Source organism: Zootoca vivipara, chromosome 14 (genome assembly GCF_963506605.1).
Source record: "Zootoca vivipara chromosome 14, rZooViv1.1, whole genome shotgun sequence".
Taxonomy (NCBI): Eukaryota; Metazoa; Chordata; class Lepidosauria; order Squamata; family Lacertidae; genus Zootoca; species Zootoca vivipara.
Window position 1 is genome coordinate 17,869,071 of NC_083289.1, and position 17,530 is coordinate 17,886,600.

The window sequence follows — 17,530 nt, forward strand, 5'->3', positions numbered from 1 at the left end:
CACTAATTGGGTGTGAATTAACCTTTGCTACCTTTCTGAATTCAATGCGATTCAGATACCTGCCCTCCCACTCTGGATCTTGTTGGGTCACAGGGCCAATTCCTACCGCATTGTTGATTATGGTGATGGGCAGTAGCTAACTTTTTGGAGGGGAGGGGAGGACCACAACCAAACTCATGGATGTTCTAGGAAGTGTGTTTGTCATCCTGACTCAAACCAAGTTTCCCTGGGGAAGGGAGTGAAGATAAGAAAGTGACAGAAGTGGTAGATCATGCAATAAGTCTGTTCTCCCTCACTCTACCTCCAGGATATGTGAATATATGAAACTGCTTTAGTATCATCTTCTCCAGCAATGGGAAACCTCAGGTGTCAAACATGGCATTCCAGATAGAGAGGCCTGGAGGGGTAAAGCTTGACTCATAGGCCTAAGGTTCCCCAAGCCTGGGGTAGATAACATTGGACAATCTGAATCCTTAACAAACTACAGCTCCCGGGATTATTTGGGGGAATCTATGTGCTTTAAATGTATGGTTTTGAGTCTTGAACCTGAGTCTCCCCAGTCCATCCAACACTCTAACCACTATGTCAAACTGACTCTCTTCCCACTAATATCTTTTCATCTTATGCCTTTTACATAGGAGCACCCAAAGCAACCAATATGATTGGTTCTTGTTTTCTGGAGTAGATGCTCCCATACATAGAATGTGCATGATCAGAAAACAAAAACCCACCCAGCCCCACTGCCTTCTGTGTCCAAGTCCATTGACTCACCTCTCCAAGCTGAGAGAGAGGTGTCTTGTCTCTTTGTGTCACCACATCCCAAGTCATGAACTCTCAGTCACGTCTGATTAAGGAAGAAGAAGAAGAAAAAAATTCATCTCAATTAGAGAAAGGCTCCCACACGTCTGGATGGATGTCAAGTAATTACTGCTTGTCATTCACAGAAAAATGGACGCCGAAAGAGAATTTAGTTTTCGGATGATCTATGCAGGCCTTAAAATAAGAAATTTGAGGACTCCGCTTGGTAGGCTGCTTTCCAGTTTATACTCATTTGACAGAATCAAGTGGTGAAGTCATTGCCAAACTACACCACTTTAAGCTGTAGGCATGTGGGTTCAAGAGGGAATGCAATGTGTGTTTGATATATTCACGTTGCAGTCTGAAGTATTACAGTCTGTGGTGACACTCCCCCCCCAAAAAAAAAAAAAACCAACCCAGATTTTTACTATTCCATCCCTCAGTTGTAGAGATAGGACCTAGGAGCTTATCTATGCATTAAGCAATATGAGGTGGAAGAATTCCAAAAGGTGCCATTTCAGACTACAGGTGGGAATATGACACACTCTACCTTGGACCTCATAACCAGTTGGTCTCACGTTTTCCGGTATACCATATTCTAGTCTACTAAATACAGTGGTACCTCTACTTACAAATAACTCTACTTATGAATGTTTCTACTTACAAATGGAGCTCCGTCTGCCATCTTGGATGCAGTTTAGATAGGATTTTTTCTACTTACGAATTTTTAGATGGGGTTGCTTCGACTTATGAATTTTTTCTCCCAATGCATTCCTATGGGATTCGACTTACAATTTTTTTCGACTTACAAATGTGTGTTCGGAACGCATTAAATTCATAAGTAGAGGTACCACTGTATAGGGAAGTTTTCTTTTTCACAGGGGAACATTAAAAAAATAAATACAATCAGCCACACCGGTGAAATTATACAATCTAGCACGTCCCTTAATGCCAGTGTGGCACAATGTTTAGAGAACTGGGAGACCATGGTTTGAATCCCCACTCAGTCCTGAAGTACTCTCATTTTTTGCATTTTAATCTTTATTATTTTACATATTAAGTCCCTTCACCACAAACAGAACAAAAGAAAAAACAGATTGCATCAAATGCAAAAAATAATAATTGTAACTTATAAAATTATTTTTCCCCATATGTTAAGACTTCCATCATCCTCAGTATGGGTCCCAAGTTTCCTCGCTGACTGCATGCTTATATCAGCCGTGAAGCTTATGGGATGGATGACCTTGGGCCAGTCACCATCTCTTTGCCTAAGCCTACCTCACAGGCTAGTTGTGAAGATGAAATGAGGAAGAGGAGAACCATGTACACCACCTCAAGCTCCTTGGAAGATGTACCGTAAATGTAATAAAATAATAAAAATTAGCCTATCACCACAATCCATTTTATGTACAGGAAAGCTCTTAACGTACTGTTTTGGCTATGCATTCCTGTTTGTGTAGATCTTGCTTGCCACCCATTCTCTCTTCACCGTGCACTGATAATAATAATTATTAATAACTAATGATGATGTTGTTGCATTTCAAGCATTCATATCATAGCTTCGTGCATCTCTTCTCTGCACTCAAATTCTCCTTCACCCCACCTGGGTGGAGCATGTACTAGTAACTCACGACATGCCTTAGCATCATTGTACTGTGAATCACCCCACTCTCAGTTCACCCATTAGTAGAGTTGTGGAGAGACTTTGCAGCTTAATCATAATAATTTATTATTTATATCCCGCCCATCTGGCTGGGTTTCCCCAGCCACTCTGGGCGGCTTCCAACAGACATTAAAATACAATCATCTACTAAACATTAAAAGCTTCCCTAAACAGGGCTGCCTTCAGATGTCCCCTAAAAGTCTGGTAGTTGTTTATCTCTTTGACATCTGGTGGGAGGGCATTCCACAGAGCGGGCGCCACTACCAAGAAGGCCCTCTGCCTGGTTCCCTGTAGCTTGGCTTCTCGTAGAGAGGGAACCACCAGAAGGCCTTCGGCGCTGGACCTCAGTGCGGGCAGAGCGATGGGGGTGGAGACGCTCCTTCAGGTATACTGGATTGAGGCCACAGATCACCCAGGTGACCATTTGCAATTTGTTTTATAATTGACTTAATTATTACATTATATCCCTCCTTTCCTCCCAAAGGAGCCCAGGGTAGCAAACACATCAGTGACAAAGCAATGCAATCAAAAATTAAACATATTTTGAACAATGATACATCTAAAAACATTTAAAACAATAAGCACTGAGAAACAGGGCACTGTTAATAAGGGGCTGCAGGGCAAGGGCTGGGGAGATACAGGTTGAAATCTACAATTAGGTGAAATTTTAATTCATTCTTCCACCCAGCTTTGGCTCTGGCCCCATTCAGCACTGGTATGTGGCCCCCAGAAATGCTGCCCAGAAAGAAATGTAGCCCTTGGTCTGAAAAAAAGATTCCCCACCCTCATCTTAAGTGGTATTGTGTGCAGTAATGTCCTTATAAATCACTTTTAAAGCTGTGAGATGCAAGGGACAAATGGAATAAACTAAACTAACAGAACTACGAAGTAAAGCTCAGATCAATGTCCCTTTACAACAGCCCTGTAGGGTAGTGTCATCCTGAAATTGGGGGCGGGGAGGCTGAAAATATGTTAGCTTGCCTAAGGCCATGCAATGAGCTCAACTTATGGGCAGAGATAAAATTTAAGCCATGGACTCCTCATCAGTACATCACAACAGTGAGCTGGTTCACACAGCATGCTAAACTGTGGCTCAGCGATATCGTGTCGGTTTCCAGAGGAAAACCAGGAATCACAGTTAAACACTCTCCTTGTAGGGCTGCCACGCACCCAGAATTCCCCAGACATATCTGGGAATCATCCATCGGAAACAGCGTCCAAGCAGAACTTCTGAAAATCACTGAAAATGTCTTGAAAATGTTCGAATATGCCAGGCATATGTTGTTGGCAAATCCCCCCCCAAAAAAAATGCTGAACAACTTTGTCCCCCCCAAAAGCTCAACAACTTTTGTTTTGACTCTTTGAAAGTGTAGCAACCCTTGCTAACCACAAGCTGTAACCATGGCTTGATGTTGGCTCAAGAAACACCGGCTTGACCTTGGTTTAGCACAGCATCGCTGTCGCTAAGTCAAGGTTTGGCTCAGGGTGCCTTGCGAACCATTTTGCTTCATGTAATTAGAAGGAACGCTAGAAAAAGCAAAATTAAAATAAAAAAATTAAAAAATCCTCACCATTAAGCACGTTTAACACACACACACACACACACACACACACACACACACACGAGCAAACAAGCTCTTTAATCCTGCTCCTTCCTTTCTCAGCTCCTTTTCTCTGGCTGGGTTAGCATCTCCTTTTGCAAGCAGCTTTTCCTTCCCCCACCAGATCCATCCACCCCATGTGCAAAGTGGGAAAACATCATTAGGGAGGGAAAATAATTTAGTTTGTTAATCGGCATCCAATGGTGGGAAACAAGGGGGAGGCCAGGGAGGGAGGGAGACTTGGCAGTTGAGGCTTAGCAAAGGCCAATACAAAGCCACCATTCATGATGTCCAGGGCTGGGGATTCGCATTGAATTAAACAGACACAAAGAGCAAAGGCATTTTTATCCTCCCTCCTTCTCTCTCTCTCTCCCCCCCCTCTCTCTCCATGAGAATTATCATATCTCCCTGGCACTAGGAAACCTCCGGCATGAGAGAGTGGGGAGGGAGGAAGAACAAACTGTGGCCCAAGGTACAGAAGGCTTTGTTCCTGCATGGGATTTATGTCTGGGAAGCAGCATATGGTTTTGTGGCGAGCAACTGGCCATTGCGCACCCAGCTTTAATAAGAACTCCGCTAATGGGAATGAGTCCTTCTCTCTTCTCCACTCCCCCCCCCCCCCCGGCTACCCTTTGCCCACCCGCCTCGCTCCATTCCGTGTGCCTACAAAACACCACCACTGTCTGAAAAACAAACAAAATAACTGTTTGCATTTGAAGAGCTAGCAAGGCAACCCCTCTGCCAAAGCAAGCACAATAACGGGGTGCAGGGAAGGGAGGAGAGAGGGGGGGGAACGAAGAAGAAGAAGAAGAAGAAGAAGAAGAAGAAGAAGAAGAAGAAGAAGAAGAAGAAGAAGAAGAAGAAGAAGAAGAAGAAGAAGAAGAAAAGAAGAAGAAGAGAGGGACTGGCCATTTGGTCATGGAGATGAATCGGTCACTATGCAATACCTCGGCTGGCTACTCTTTCGGATGCCCAAAGTCCCTAGCGATGATCCACGTCTGTGCTTGCCCTAATGCATTTGATGCATCAAATTGCATTTGATGCAATGAAAGCGTGAAGGGTTGGGTGTGTATCCTTAAAACGTCCATGAACTTAGAGGAAGGTCCCACAGGGTTGTAGCTCTCCTCATGGGTGTTTAAGGACGCACACCTGACCGTGCGACACCAATGAGCTTGCTGGCAGGGAAATGCCCTCTGCTCACAGCAAACACAACTGCCTGTAAAGTGTAAAAAGGTAAAGGGACCCCTGACCATTAGGTCCAGTCGCGGACGACTCCGGGGCTGCCACGCTCATCTCGCTTTATTGGCTGAGGGAGCCGGCATACAGCTTCCGAGTCATGTGGCCAGCATGACTAAGCCACTTCTAGCAAACCAGAGCAGTGCACAGAAACGCTGGAGCAGTAAAGGTAAAGGTAAAGGGACCCCTGACCATTAGGTCCAGTCGTGACCGACTCTGGGGTTGCGCGCTCATCTCGCATTATTGGCCAAGGGGAGCCGGCGTATAGCTTCCAGGTCATGTGGCCAGCATGACAAAGCCGCTTCTGGCAAACCAGAGCAGCACATGGAAACGCCGTTTACCTTCCCGCTGTAGCGGTACCTATTTATCTACTTGCACTTTGACGTGCTTTCGAACTGCTAGGTTGGCAGGAGCTGGGACCAAGCAACAGGAGCTCACCCCGTCACAGGGATTTGAACCGCCGACCTTCTGATCAGCAAGCCCTAGGCTCAGTGGTTTAACCCACAGCGCCACCTGGGTCCCTACCGGTTTTAATCAACTTGCACTTTGACGTGCTTTCAAACTGCTAGGTTGGCAGGAGCCTGTAATGTGCATCACCGCATAAAGGGGCATTTCCATAACACAGTCTTCATCAGATTTAATCACAGTCAATTCCTCTCATACAAGGAACCCTGCAAACTTCTGCAAATTTCTGTGAGGGGGTAGGCACACTGCTGCCATCAGGGCAGGACTTTGGGGGCAGATGGCCCCCAAAAGTGGAATAAGCAGAAAGGCCCCCCAAAAGTAGCTGGGCTGGCTTGCCACATTTTGAAGCGAGCAAGTAAAACACATTACTGTGTAAGAGGAAGAAGCAAACGATAACCAAGTCTAGAGTCTTAAAATGTTCTGTCTGCACCGCTGGATTAGACATCAGCAATCAAATTTGAAACCCTACTCGTAGTAAAACAAGCCCTATAGAAATGCATGTTTCTAATTTGTGTGTGTGAGAGAGAGGGGGGGAGGGAGGGAGGGAGGGAGGGAGGGAGGAGAGAGAGAGAGAGAGAGAGAGAGAGAGAGAGAGAGAGAGAGAGAGAGAACCACTTATCAGATATATCACAGTGTCTTAAGAATTTTAAATACCACCATTATAAATGACAACGCAACATTTGGTGCCGGGGTGGGGGTGGGGTGAACCTACTGACAAATCCAGTCAGTGTAGACCAGGGACAGGGAATCTGTGGCCCTTCAGATGATGTTGGTATACACCTTCCATCACCCCTGATCTTGATGACTGGTGCTGATGGAAGTTGGAGACCAAGAATGGCAGGAGAACCAGTGGTTCCCTACTACTGCTGCAGGGAATTGCACCTTCATATGAGACATAGACTCCTAGAGTTGGAGAGGGCCTTGTATGCAATTCCATCTAACTAATCCCTTGCTTGATACAGGAAATCAAGAGCTTGAGCACCCACGACGGGTGGTTGTTCAGATTCTGCTTGAAGGCACCCAGGGAGGGAGACCCTACGACCTCTCTAGGTCATCGGTCCATTGTCAAACTGCTTGTACAGTTAAGGCAGGGGTGGGAAAGTGCTTCAGCTCAAGGGCCGCATTCCCTTCCAGGTAACCTTTCAGGGACCACATGCCAGTGGTAGGTGGGGCCAGGAGAAAAACTGGGTGGAGCAACAAATGCTAATTGACCCAGCCCACACCCTCACTCTATCCTTCACCCAGGCAAGCAAGAAACATTATCAGAGTCCAAGGACATGCCCCCTCCAGGCAAAAACACTCAAGGAGGGTGCAAAGCAGAGCTGGTGAGGGGAGTGGCTTGGGGATAAAAGGGTGCATGGTTTAGGGAGAGTCTCAAGGGCCAGATAGAGTGTGGCCCCCATGTCTGAGGTTCCCCATCCCTGAGTTAAGAAAGGTCTCCTACCCAAATCTACATTTCTGTAACATAAGCTTGTTTGGCCTATACCTGTGCTCCAGGGTAGCTGAAAACAAGTATTCTATGTGACAGCCCTTCACGGATTTGATGGACGCTTTTATGTCCCTCCAGTCTTCTCTTCTTCAGAGTAAGCATGTTCAGTTTTTTCAGCCTTTCATCCTACGACTTCTTTTCCGTACTCCTGACCATCTTCACTGCCCTCCTCTGAACCCATATCAGCTTGTCTGCATCCTCCTTGAAGTGCATTCCCCAAAACGTGACACAAAGCTATTGAACTCACAACCATAAAAGAAGTAGCAGCCTCCACTAGTTAGCATTTTTAACAAAGAATGACTGAATTCATGGAGAAGAGGGTCTATCAATGACTAGACCTGGATGGGCAACTAGGCTGACCTGGTATAAGATGGTTCCTTGTATATTGCATATACAATGTTTTCTTCCGACCTGATGCCCTCCGGCTGTTTTGGACTACAGCCCCAGTCAGCAGGGTCAAAGGTCAAGGATGATGGGAAATGCAGTCCAACATCTGGAAAGCTTCTGGATGTTGACAGTTGCTATACACACTTAATTGGGCTTTCAGCCCTATTGAATTCATTGGGGTTTACTTCTGAATAGCACATGTAGGTTTGCATGGCGATATACCGTTCACACACACACACACACACACACACACACACACACACACCAAAAAATAATCTGCTCATCTGCTTTATATGAACTACTTGAAAACAAAGGACGACGAGCTTAAGGGAAAGACTGAGAAAGATCTTGGTGCACAGGGTTAGTAAAAGTTGGGTGGAGGGGAAAAAGAGAAGGAGAAGCACTAATTAGCACTCGGCCCATCACCTCCCATTAATAGCTTGTCACTGTTTCATTGATGTAGCTGAAGGCAAGGAAGTTGAGATGTGTGATGCTTACCTGTCTCTATCTCATTAACAGAATGCAGGGTGAGAACAGACGCTTATTGCCTGCATCACAGACAGAGCATCACAGACAAAGGCGTGCCCCTCTTGTGCAGCCTAATTATTGAACTGATTTCTGAGCAGGTGTGTGTCATCGAGCGCACCTCTTATGTTCAGGCATAGATAATATCAACAAGGGTGTGTGCACATGTATGGAGGATAGCCTCCTTTTGGCTCAGAAACACCCACGCCGCAAAGGTCATGTGAAATTTGGATTCAGAAGGATCTTATTTACCCCCTATCTGGAAATCAAGTTGGCAAACTTTTAACTTGGTAGGTCAATCAATTTAAACTTAAGCTGATCTGTCAGAAAGGAATAAGATGGGGGCAGCTTGTTTATGTTTTAGGGCTGTTTTGGGTCAGCTGTGTTACCATGAGGGAAAATAATAGCTACTACATGAAGAGGCAGGCACTGTTTGTTAAATTATTAAGTTACCCCAGCTGTCAATATATCAAAAAAGGTACATATAGAATTTTTTAAATCAGCTAAATAACAGTTGATCAATTAAATACCAAAAAAACTATTTAATTCGTTTACAGCCCTACTAGAGACTGTTGAGGGGTGAGCAGGATATCTGGATAAAAATGATTTATAAGAGGAGTGGAGAATCCAGCAACATATCCAGGGCTCCCCACCCCCAATTTACCAAGTCATCATAACCACAGAAGGCTCAAGTCACTTCCTCCCCCACTTCAAAAAGCTGGATTTTTGCAGCGGCAACAACTGAAGTACTCATGTGCCAATAAAAATCCATTGATGTCAGTACATTATAAATAACTAAGAAATAGAAGGGGGGGAATCTGAATATGTATTCAAATAGACACAAGGTCCAGTTTGCTACCAAAAATGGTGTGTATCTTTCATCTGTAAGCAAACATCAAAACACACCTTTCAACATCTCTTAGCCAGAGATGCAAAGAGCTTTTGAAAGCAAAAACAAATCTTTGACAACTGTCTGGGTGGGGAGGGGGGGGAGGGGGAGAGAAATATAGAACAGCAGTTTAAAAAGGGATCGTTTTTTAGCCTACAACGGGATTTTCTTGTCACCATATGCAAAAACAATCCCATTAATGAGAGTATGAATGTACATCAAGGAAGGGTGCCACAGTAGCTACTATAGCCTAGTGCTGGAGACCCACAATATGGTGTCCATGGGCAACACAGCACTCTCAGGTATTCCTCATGGGGCTCACCGTACTTCCTTCCCCATCACAATTTTTGAAAATTGGTTTTCTGGTCATTTGAGGAGATATTGGAGGAGGGGGGTTGCCTGCTCCTTTCTCATCCACATTTTACTTGTTTTTTGGGTGGGGGTGAAAACGGTGTGGAATGGAAGCAACGTCTCAGCATCAGCAGGTTTTCTTCTTGGAACGAGTATTTTATGGTTTCTTATCTTCCCCCAAATATGCCCCTGGTCCCACATAAGTTGGGGACCCCTGTACTAATGCACTGGGCCCTTCAAAGGGGCATACAAATTCAGGTGTCTGCACCATCTTTATACAGGACCTTTGTATCTATTTTACCGTATGCCCCAATCACAAGAATCTGCACTGGGTAAGCCATCTGAGGACATCTCACAAGCAGCAGCCAAATTTTCCCTGAAAGGAGAAACAGAGCTGAGCTCTAAGAAGAAGAAAAATATCAGAGCTCTTTGGTCAGGTCAGTGATGATATTTCAGCATCACAAGTCAGAAACTTCCTGGCATTTTTACCAGCTTGCTCTTCTATTGACCAAGAAGTTTTAAAAGGCCCACTTTTCCTCCATTAACTAAGAGATGGGTAATTGTCTAGTGAGTGTATTTTGGATTAGGAATTTACACAAATTGTTAAAAACTCAGATATATAATCTAATCTAATCACCAATAGCACATTAAACTTGGTTATTGTTGTCTTTTTTGTGATGGAGATGATGATGGTGATTTCATTGCTATACCACTTTATATTTTAATACATTAAAATTTCAAATAAAGCACTCCAGAATTAAACAAACGAGAGCTTCAAGGAAAATATTTCAGATCCTCTAAGTGACATTTTGCTTTCTCCAGTCACCAACCTGGCATCCAGAGATTTCCAAGTGGTCCCAATTGGACCTGCTCCAGTCACAAAACACGCCTGGCGCCTGGCTGATTTCTAACACCGGTGAGGGTTGTGCCTGTAGCGTTCCAGGTTGGGGAGAGGAGAGACTTTGGACAGGATGTCCTTAATATGATCCACTCCTCTCCCTTCTGCTGTTGCTGCCTCTGAACCTAATCCCCACCAGTGCTCCCAGAGAAAGGGCAGGTGATTGGTGGCAATAGCAAGAGGAAAAACAACAGAGTAAGGGGTTTAGAGATCAGCACTGGCCCCCTTCAAAGTCATGAGCCTTGGCTGGTACCCAGCAATACCTATCATCACCAACACCAGGCATAGGCAAACTCAGCCCTCCAGATGTTTTGGGACTACAGCTCCCATCATCCCTGACCACTGGTCCTGTTTGCTATGGATGATGGGAGTTGTAGTCCCAAAACATCTGGAGGGCTGAGTTTGCCTATACCTGACCAACACCATCTCCTTACACCTCTTAACTAAATGCAATGTACATTCATTTGGATGTGAGCCATCTAATAGAGACCTTTTTGCCTTGTCTCATTGTGGATGGCATTATATGCATTTCTATTCACATTAGAAGCCTAAAGCAAAGGAATTAACAGTTTTGTGAAACATCCCCACTGCCCTGATTCCCTTCTTAAGACGGCCAAACTACAGCACAATGCTGCAACAATAGTGGAAGCCATAATTCTTAAAAGCACAATAGGACCCTCGGGGGTTAGACGTGGCAACCTTTAGCTACCTAGCCTACAATGGGGATTGATAGGCCAGTCTATTCCCAATCCATGCCAGTTTCAAACATCTATATTCCTAATGCCCTCCTACCCCATTTCTGCATAAAGTCTGCAATTCTTCCCCCTATTGCCACAAAAAAACCAACAGTATTCACATGTTTAAATAAGCATTTTATTGCAAAGTAAGCATTTCTAAAAAGAATCCTAAAATAAATCTTTGCAAACCATTTTGGAATGTTCCAAGCCAAGAACTGTGTCACAAAATTCAGAGGCGAAAGATCCAAAGGATAATTCCATTCCATACTTCATACAAATCCAGGAAGCCCGGATCAGGTCAGCTCCCAAAGGACTTTTCAGAGATCAAAATCCTTGAGCATCAGAGGAACAGAGCCTTACATCAACTCAGTCCATTGGTCCTCCTATCTCAGTATTTTCTACACTGGCAGTCAGCAGTTTCGAAGGATTTTATACATGGGTCTCTCTCAGCCCTTCCTGGAGAGGATTGAACTGCATACCTTTTGCATTCAAAGCAGATGCTCTGCCACTGATCCCAAAATCCCCTGAACTTCTACTCTGGGCTTGCCCTTCCTTCGGCATCTTGTATCCACTGCTTATTCTTCCCCTTTCCTTCAACTCCCATGCCTTTCCAACATGGCCAAGCATCAGGGACAATGGAAGTTGTCAGGGACAATGGTAGTCCAGCAATATCTTGAGGGCCACTGGTTCCCTTTCCCTGTACTGAAGTGTGGATGACAGTTAAGCATCTGCAGTCGCTAGCTGCAATTTAACAAATCGCACAACCAGTTTTGTGTAGCCAATTGGGGCGAGGGAAGAGAGAGAAAGAACTTTGAGCTCACACAGCAATCTGCTTTTGAAAATGAGGGTACCTTCCAAAACAGTGTTTGATAAGGCATGGGAGTCTGTTCTTATTTAAAAAATAAAATAAAATCATCCTATTGGGTGGCCCTGGGGGAAAACTTCTTTGGATTACAGTCACCGTCTTGGGCTGCACATGCATAGTCCCACATGACAATTCATTGACTAGGACCTGACATCCAAACCATCTATAGTTTACTTTCTCATTTTTGAACTGATTCACCAATGACATAAATAAACACACTACAAACCCCCAGTGTAGAAACATTTCTGAGGATCCACAAAGGGGAGGGTCTGTCTTCAGAGAGGAAAAACAAAAATTGTAATTTAAGATTCAAAAACGCCAATGCTTTTTGGAAGGGATGGCCATTGCTTACATTTGATATTTTATTTTTCATTGAATTTTAGAATTCAAAGCATTCCCTATTGCAGTGTGGCTACGAAGCCTATTGCCAGAAGAAAACACGGGTGTTTTATTTTCACAGGAAAACTATCTGCCAGGTTTGGACATAAAATGGAAGAGGAAATGTGAAGTATCTATTTCATCAAATCTGGTCTAAGGAGCAGGCGGTCAATGTGTGGGCAGACTCACCAGTGGAAGACTTTCAAGAAACCTGAGCCACAGAGTCTGTGCTTTCTCATCAGCCTCGACGAGTGAGAAGCAGAAACCTTGACCTGTAATTACAGCATTGGCTGATTAATCACATTGATTAAGCAGCCCAAACTTGCAGTCCTGATTTTATATAAATATATAACCATATACACACCGTGCATTTCACAATTTGGTGCCTATTCACATTCCCTTGCAAATGTTGATAATCACAGGTGAATTCTGAGAATGCCCAGAAGTAAGATGTATAACCCAGCTTGTCCGATATACACAAGTCAACACTAACATACTGCAATCACATTTACTGTAGGTGCCTTTTGACATTCAGTTATGTATATCTGAGTTTTAGAAAATTCACAAAATTATTCTGAAAACGCTGGTATTCATCAACTTTGAGCATTCATGACAACATACTAATTTAAAGTGCCTGTGCAATATATATATTTATACACATGCACAGTTCCTCATTTTACATTCAAACCAAACCAATGCTTCAAGATTGGCTTCAGAGGTGCAGCTTCTTAGCCTATGATTGGCAAAGATCCAACTGGTAGGTACCAGGGATAGGAACTTCTCAGTGGTGGCACCATAGTTGCGGAAATCTCTCCCTGGGAAGATCCAACAATCCCCTTCCCTACCATTTTTAGATGCCATTTGAATATATTTTTATTCCTGAAGGTGTTTAGATGGGTAACAAAAGGCCGATCTAGATTAGTGATTTATCGCAGGTGCACCATGTTCTTAACACAATAATATGTTATTAGTGCTGCATTTATTCTCCTTTATTAGTTGTTAGCAATTCTGCAATGCTTCCCCATTGCCAACACATTATTGCTCTCCAGAGAGACCACAGCGCAACAAAAACAGGAGAACCAAAACTAAAAACTCCAAACAAGTTATGGAATTTCAGCAAGAAATGACAAAATATGCACTGAAACAGCATGGTCACCCCAAAACCGTTGTGGGCGCAAACTGCTTTGAAAGCAGTATTGCATATGGCCACCTTGACAGACACCTTAGCGCAGATCATCATGAATGAGCAATAAAAAGGACGTCTGGAGGGCCCTCTGAGCAGCACAATTGGTGCTCTACTGATTTTTTAATTTTATTTTTTGAAATAAAAAACAGTGTGTATTTTTGGTGCATTATTTAATTTTTAATACAGTATATTATTGTTGCCATGTTTCTTGTAATGCTAGGCCGCTTTACAAAATTAGTTTGAACAGCAGGGTGTAAATAAATCATGCAAAAGAGAGCTTCGTCTGAAAAATGGCTCAGAGACAAAAGGGGCCCAGAATCTCTCACCACACAAGCTAAATTACACCTGCAATGTCTGTGAGCCACTATCCTTTGTGTAAGGTAAAGGTAAAGGAACCCCTGACCATTAGGTCCAGTCGTGACCGACTCTGGGGTTGCGCGCTCATCTCGCATTATTGGCCGAGGGAGCCGGCGTATAGCTTCCAGGTCATGTGGCCAGCATGACAAAGCAGCTTCTGGCAAACCAGAGCAGCACATGGAAACGCCGTTTACCTTCCCGCTGTAGCGGTTCCTATTTATCTACTTGCATTTTGACGTGCTTTCGAACTGCTAGGTTGGCAGGAGCTGGGACCAAGCAACGGGAGCTCACCCCGTCACAGGGATTCGAACCGCCGACCTTCTGATCAGCAAGCCCTAGGCTCAGTGGTTTAACCACAGCGCCACCTGGGTCCCTTTGTGTAAGGAATGTTTAAAATGTTTCACTGTGCTCTTCTGTACACGTTCAAACTTTTGCAGGAAACATCAAGAAAGAAACCTACCTCTCATGCACAATATATGAAACTTCATAGCAAGCCAGACCATCAGTCAGTTTCACAGGGCGGGAATCTGTCTTTATTGTATCCAATAAGCCATCCTCTTTTTCCTGTCCGGTTTTCAATTAAATTCCCCAGTTACAAAAGTCTAAACGGAGCACACATCCCAGTGCAGATACATTTCTGATAGGAAGGGGGGGCTGTCTTTCTGGATGTGAGATATAAACTTCCTATTTCACATAGCCCAACACTGTGCATCTTGGAAGCAGCTATCCAAGGTTCTGTCACCAGAGATTATTTCAATTTACAATGCCATACTAGGGACTGAACCCAGGACTTTTCTAACATGAAGACACAGCATGTGCTCTGCCACTGAGCTATGGGAATTCTTTCTCAGTTTCACTTGAGGAAATTCCACAGAGAGTAACCACGCTAATCCCAAGGCAGAAGCTTCACCTTGCAATGAGACACATACATCAGAATGGAAATTCGTTAACAAGAGCTCCCAATTGCCTTCTCCAGATTCCTATGAAGGCATACATGTGCAAGAATGGATCCCTGGGCTCATTGCAAAGCTTTAATCAGGAGGTTAGTTCTTAATACAGATAAGAAAAACTAGATAGTACACCAAGCCTTTGAAAGCATCATCAACAAGAAGAGAACTTTCATGCCGGAGAGTTGTATCCAATACTGGTCCTACTCATAGCTGGTCCATTAGTGGACATGATTTATTTCCCTTTATTTCAATGGGTCTGCTCCAAGTAGAACTTAGTTTGATACAACCCATCAATATCCGGTTACCATAACTGCGGCTCAATAAAGTTTATTGCTATTTCCCCTCAAAAGTAAAGTGAAAAATGAATTAAGTCAGAATAAACGAGTTGCATATTTTCCTTATCATGTCACCTGAGTGCATCAACATGAACACTTCATGTGGGCACAAAATGAGCAAAGGCCTATTTCACTCACTTCCAAAAGATGGTACTGTTTAGTTCTCTCCCCCCCCCCCCCTAGAAAAATAGGTTCCGGAACTCACCATGAATGCCTCCCTCATACTCTTAAAATGGCAATGGCACCCACCTGAGAGGTGCTGGAACTGAGGTCTGGCGAGTTTCAGCTGAAAAAGAGCCCTGGAACCACCTACATTAAAGATGCCCTGCATCATGGGTTGCCAGATTTACATTCAAGGTGACTGGAATCTCACATTTTTAAAATCCATACAGGAATAACCATAAAAAGATGATCTAGAGTAAAAGACTAGGGTGCTGTCCACTGTTTCCAGAAACTCCTCACATTGTGAGACTTTTGTGGGTGAGCTGAGTTTGTTTGGCCCGCAGCGAGAGCCCAGGCCCCAGAGGGTGAGAGGAAGGAATCAATATTTATTTATAAATATATATTAGTAACTGTGTGTGAATGTAACATTTTTATAGGTAACTGTTTTTGCAATATTTTGTTTAAGCTGTTTACTGTTGCTTCTTTTTTTGTATACCACTTAGAAACATTTTCATATATTATGCAGTATAGAAATTTAATAATAATAATAATGGCAGCAGCAGCAAAATGGGTATTGGAGAAAGGCATGATTTGGTGGACATCTGGAATGAAAATTCTTGGGTTCAAACGTTTTTCTAGAGTGGAAACACTGGTTTTGCCCAGGTGAACTACATCTCTACAGTGAGGCTGAGTTGTGAACCAAGGAGGCTTCTGCCACCAACTCGCAAGCTAGCAACTTTCATCCTCAGTCTCCTCATTGAACAAATTAAAATGGGGGAAAGTGGAGGTTTGCAGCTCAGTGGCTGAGCAACTGCTTTGCATGCAGAAGGCATCTCCCGGTGAGACTGAGAAAGGCTTCCTGCCTGAAACCTTGGAGAGCCACTGCCACTCAGATTAGACGAACATTGAGCAGTTGGACCAAGGGCCTAACTCAGTATAAGGCTATTCCCTATGTTCCTTACAATAGTGACCCAGCGCACAGAGCTATTCTGAGGATTACCCAGATAATGCAAGTGAAGTGCCTTGGAAAATTAAAACGGGCATGTGAACAGACCCCTTCGCTAGCACAGTAATAATAATGGTACTTAGCATTTATATGAGGCTTAAGATTCTAAGTCCTCATCTAAAATGCTAAGTGCCATTATTATTGTTGTTGTTGTTGTTGTTATTATTATTATTATACAACTAAGGGGTCTGTTCACAACCAGGAAGCACAAGGCCATGCACAAGGTCCAGAGTGCTGCTTATAAAAAAAGAAAGAAAAAGGCATAGCAAATTGCACTTGTGGCAAGCAAGCATCCAAATCCACAGAGAATGCAAGTCTTCCTAAAGCAAGTGGAGCGCCTAGTTGCAAGAATCCGTGCTCAAGATTCAGCATTGGGCAGTTCATCATATGCATATGTGGGTGTTGGCTCCTGAGCTTCCCCGCCCCGCCCCCCAGTCTCTGCAAACTACCTGAACTAAAGCAAAATGAGAGCAGCTAGCCAATAAGAGCCAGTCTGCACATTCTATGGATTTATAAGGAGTGGAGCTTTTCCTGGACCGTACCACTTCAGGCTCCAGGTGGGCAACTGTGTCCGTGAGCATTCTCCTACAGCGAAAAGGGTTCTACATACACTGCACTGCACATCAAAAACAAGCACAATACGAAGAAGGAATAGGTCTAGTCTTTTCCTGTGACTTAGCCGGTTTGTGTATGCTTTGTTGAAGTGGGGAATAATTTTTTTAAAAAAAGTGATTTCCCCACCCACTCCCAAACAACTCACATTGTCCAGTCCCAAAAAAAGAAGAAAAAGAAGCTTTCCTGCTTGTTTCTGATACATGTACAAGCTGGTCCTCAAAGGAAGAAGAAATCACAATACACAGCATGTTAATAATGAGAGGCAGGCAGACCGACCGACCGACAGGCAGACCAGTGCACACGGGAGGCAATTACATCAGGGATAATTATACAAAGAACAGGCAATTGCCGTGGGGTTTTATTGCAGCGCTATCATCTGACGTAGCTACCCTGTTTCTCATATTTTAAGACATACCCATAAAATAAGACATAGCAGGATTTTTAAGCATTCAAGGAATATAAGCCATACCCCGAAAATAAGACATAGTGATAGGCGCAGCAGCAATGCTGGCCGCGGCAGGAGGAGGAGGAAAAAAATAAGACATCCCTTGAAAATAAGCCATAGTGTGTGTTTTTTGAGGAAAAAATAAATATAAGACATGTCTTATAATATGAGAAACACGGTAGGGACTAGCGC

General features: G+C 43.8%; 1 long non-coding RNA gene across 1 annotated transcript in view; it reads right to left on the minus strand.

Moving 5' to 3' along the window:
* The window catches only part of LOC118092830 (uncharacterized), a 50,681-nt gene extending 38,136 nt beyond the window's left edge, over positions 1-12,545 (minus strand). Inside the window, exons 1-2 of the long non-coding RNA XR_004693571.2 lie at positions 12,472-12,545; positions 772-844 (exon numbers count right to left, since the gene is read on the minus strand). This is a non-coding gene — a long non-coding RNA (uncharacterized LOC118092830). The remainder of the gene's footprint in view (positions 1-771; positions 845-12,471) is intronic.
* Positions 12,546-17,530: the final 4,985 nt, after the last annotated feature.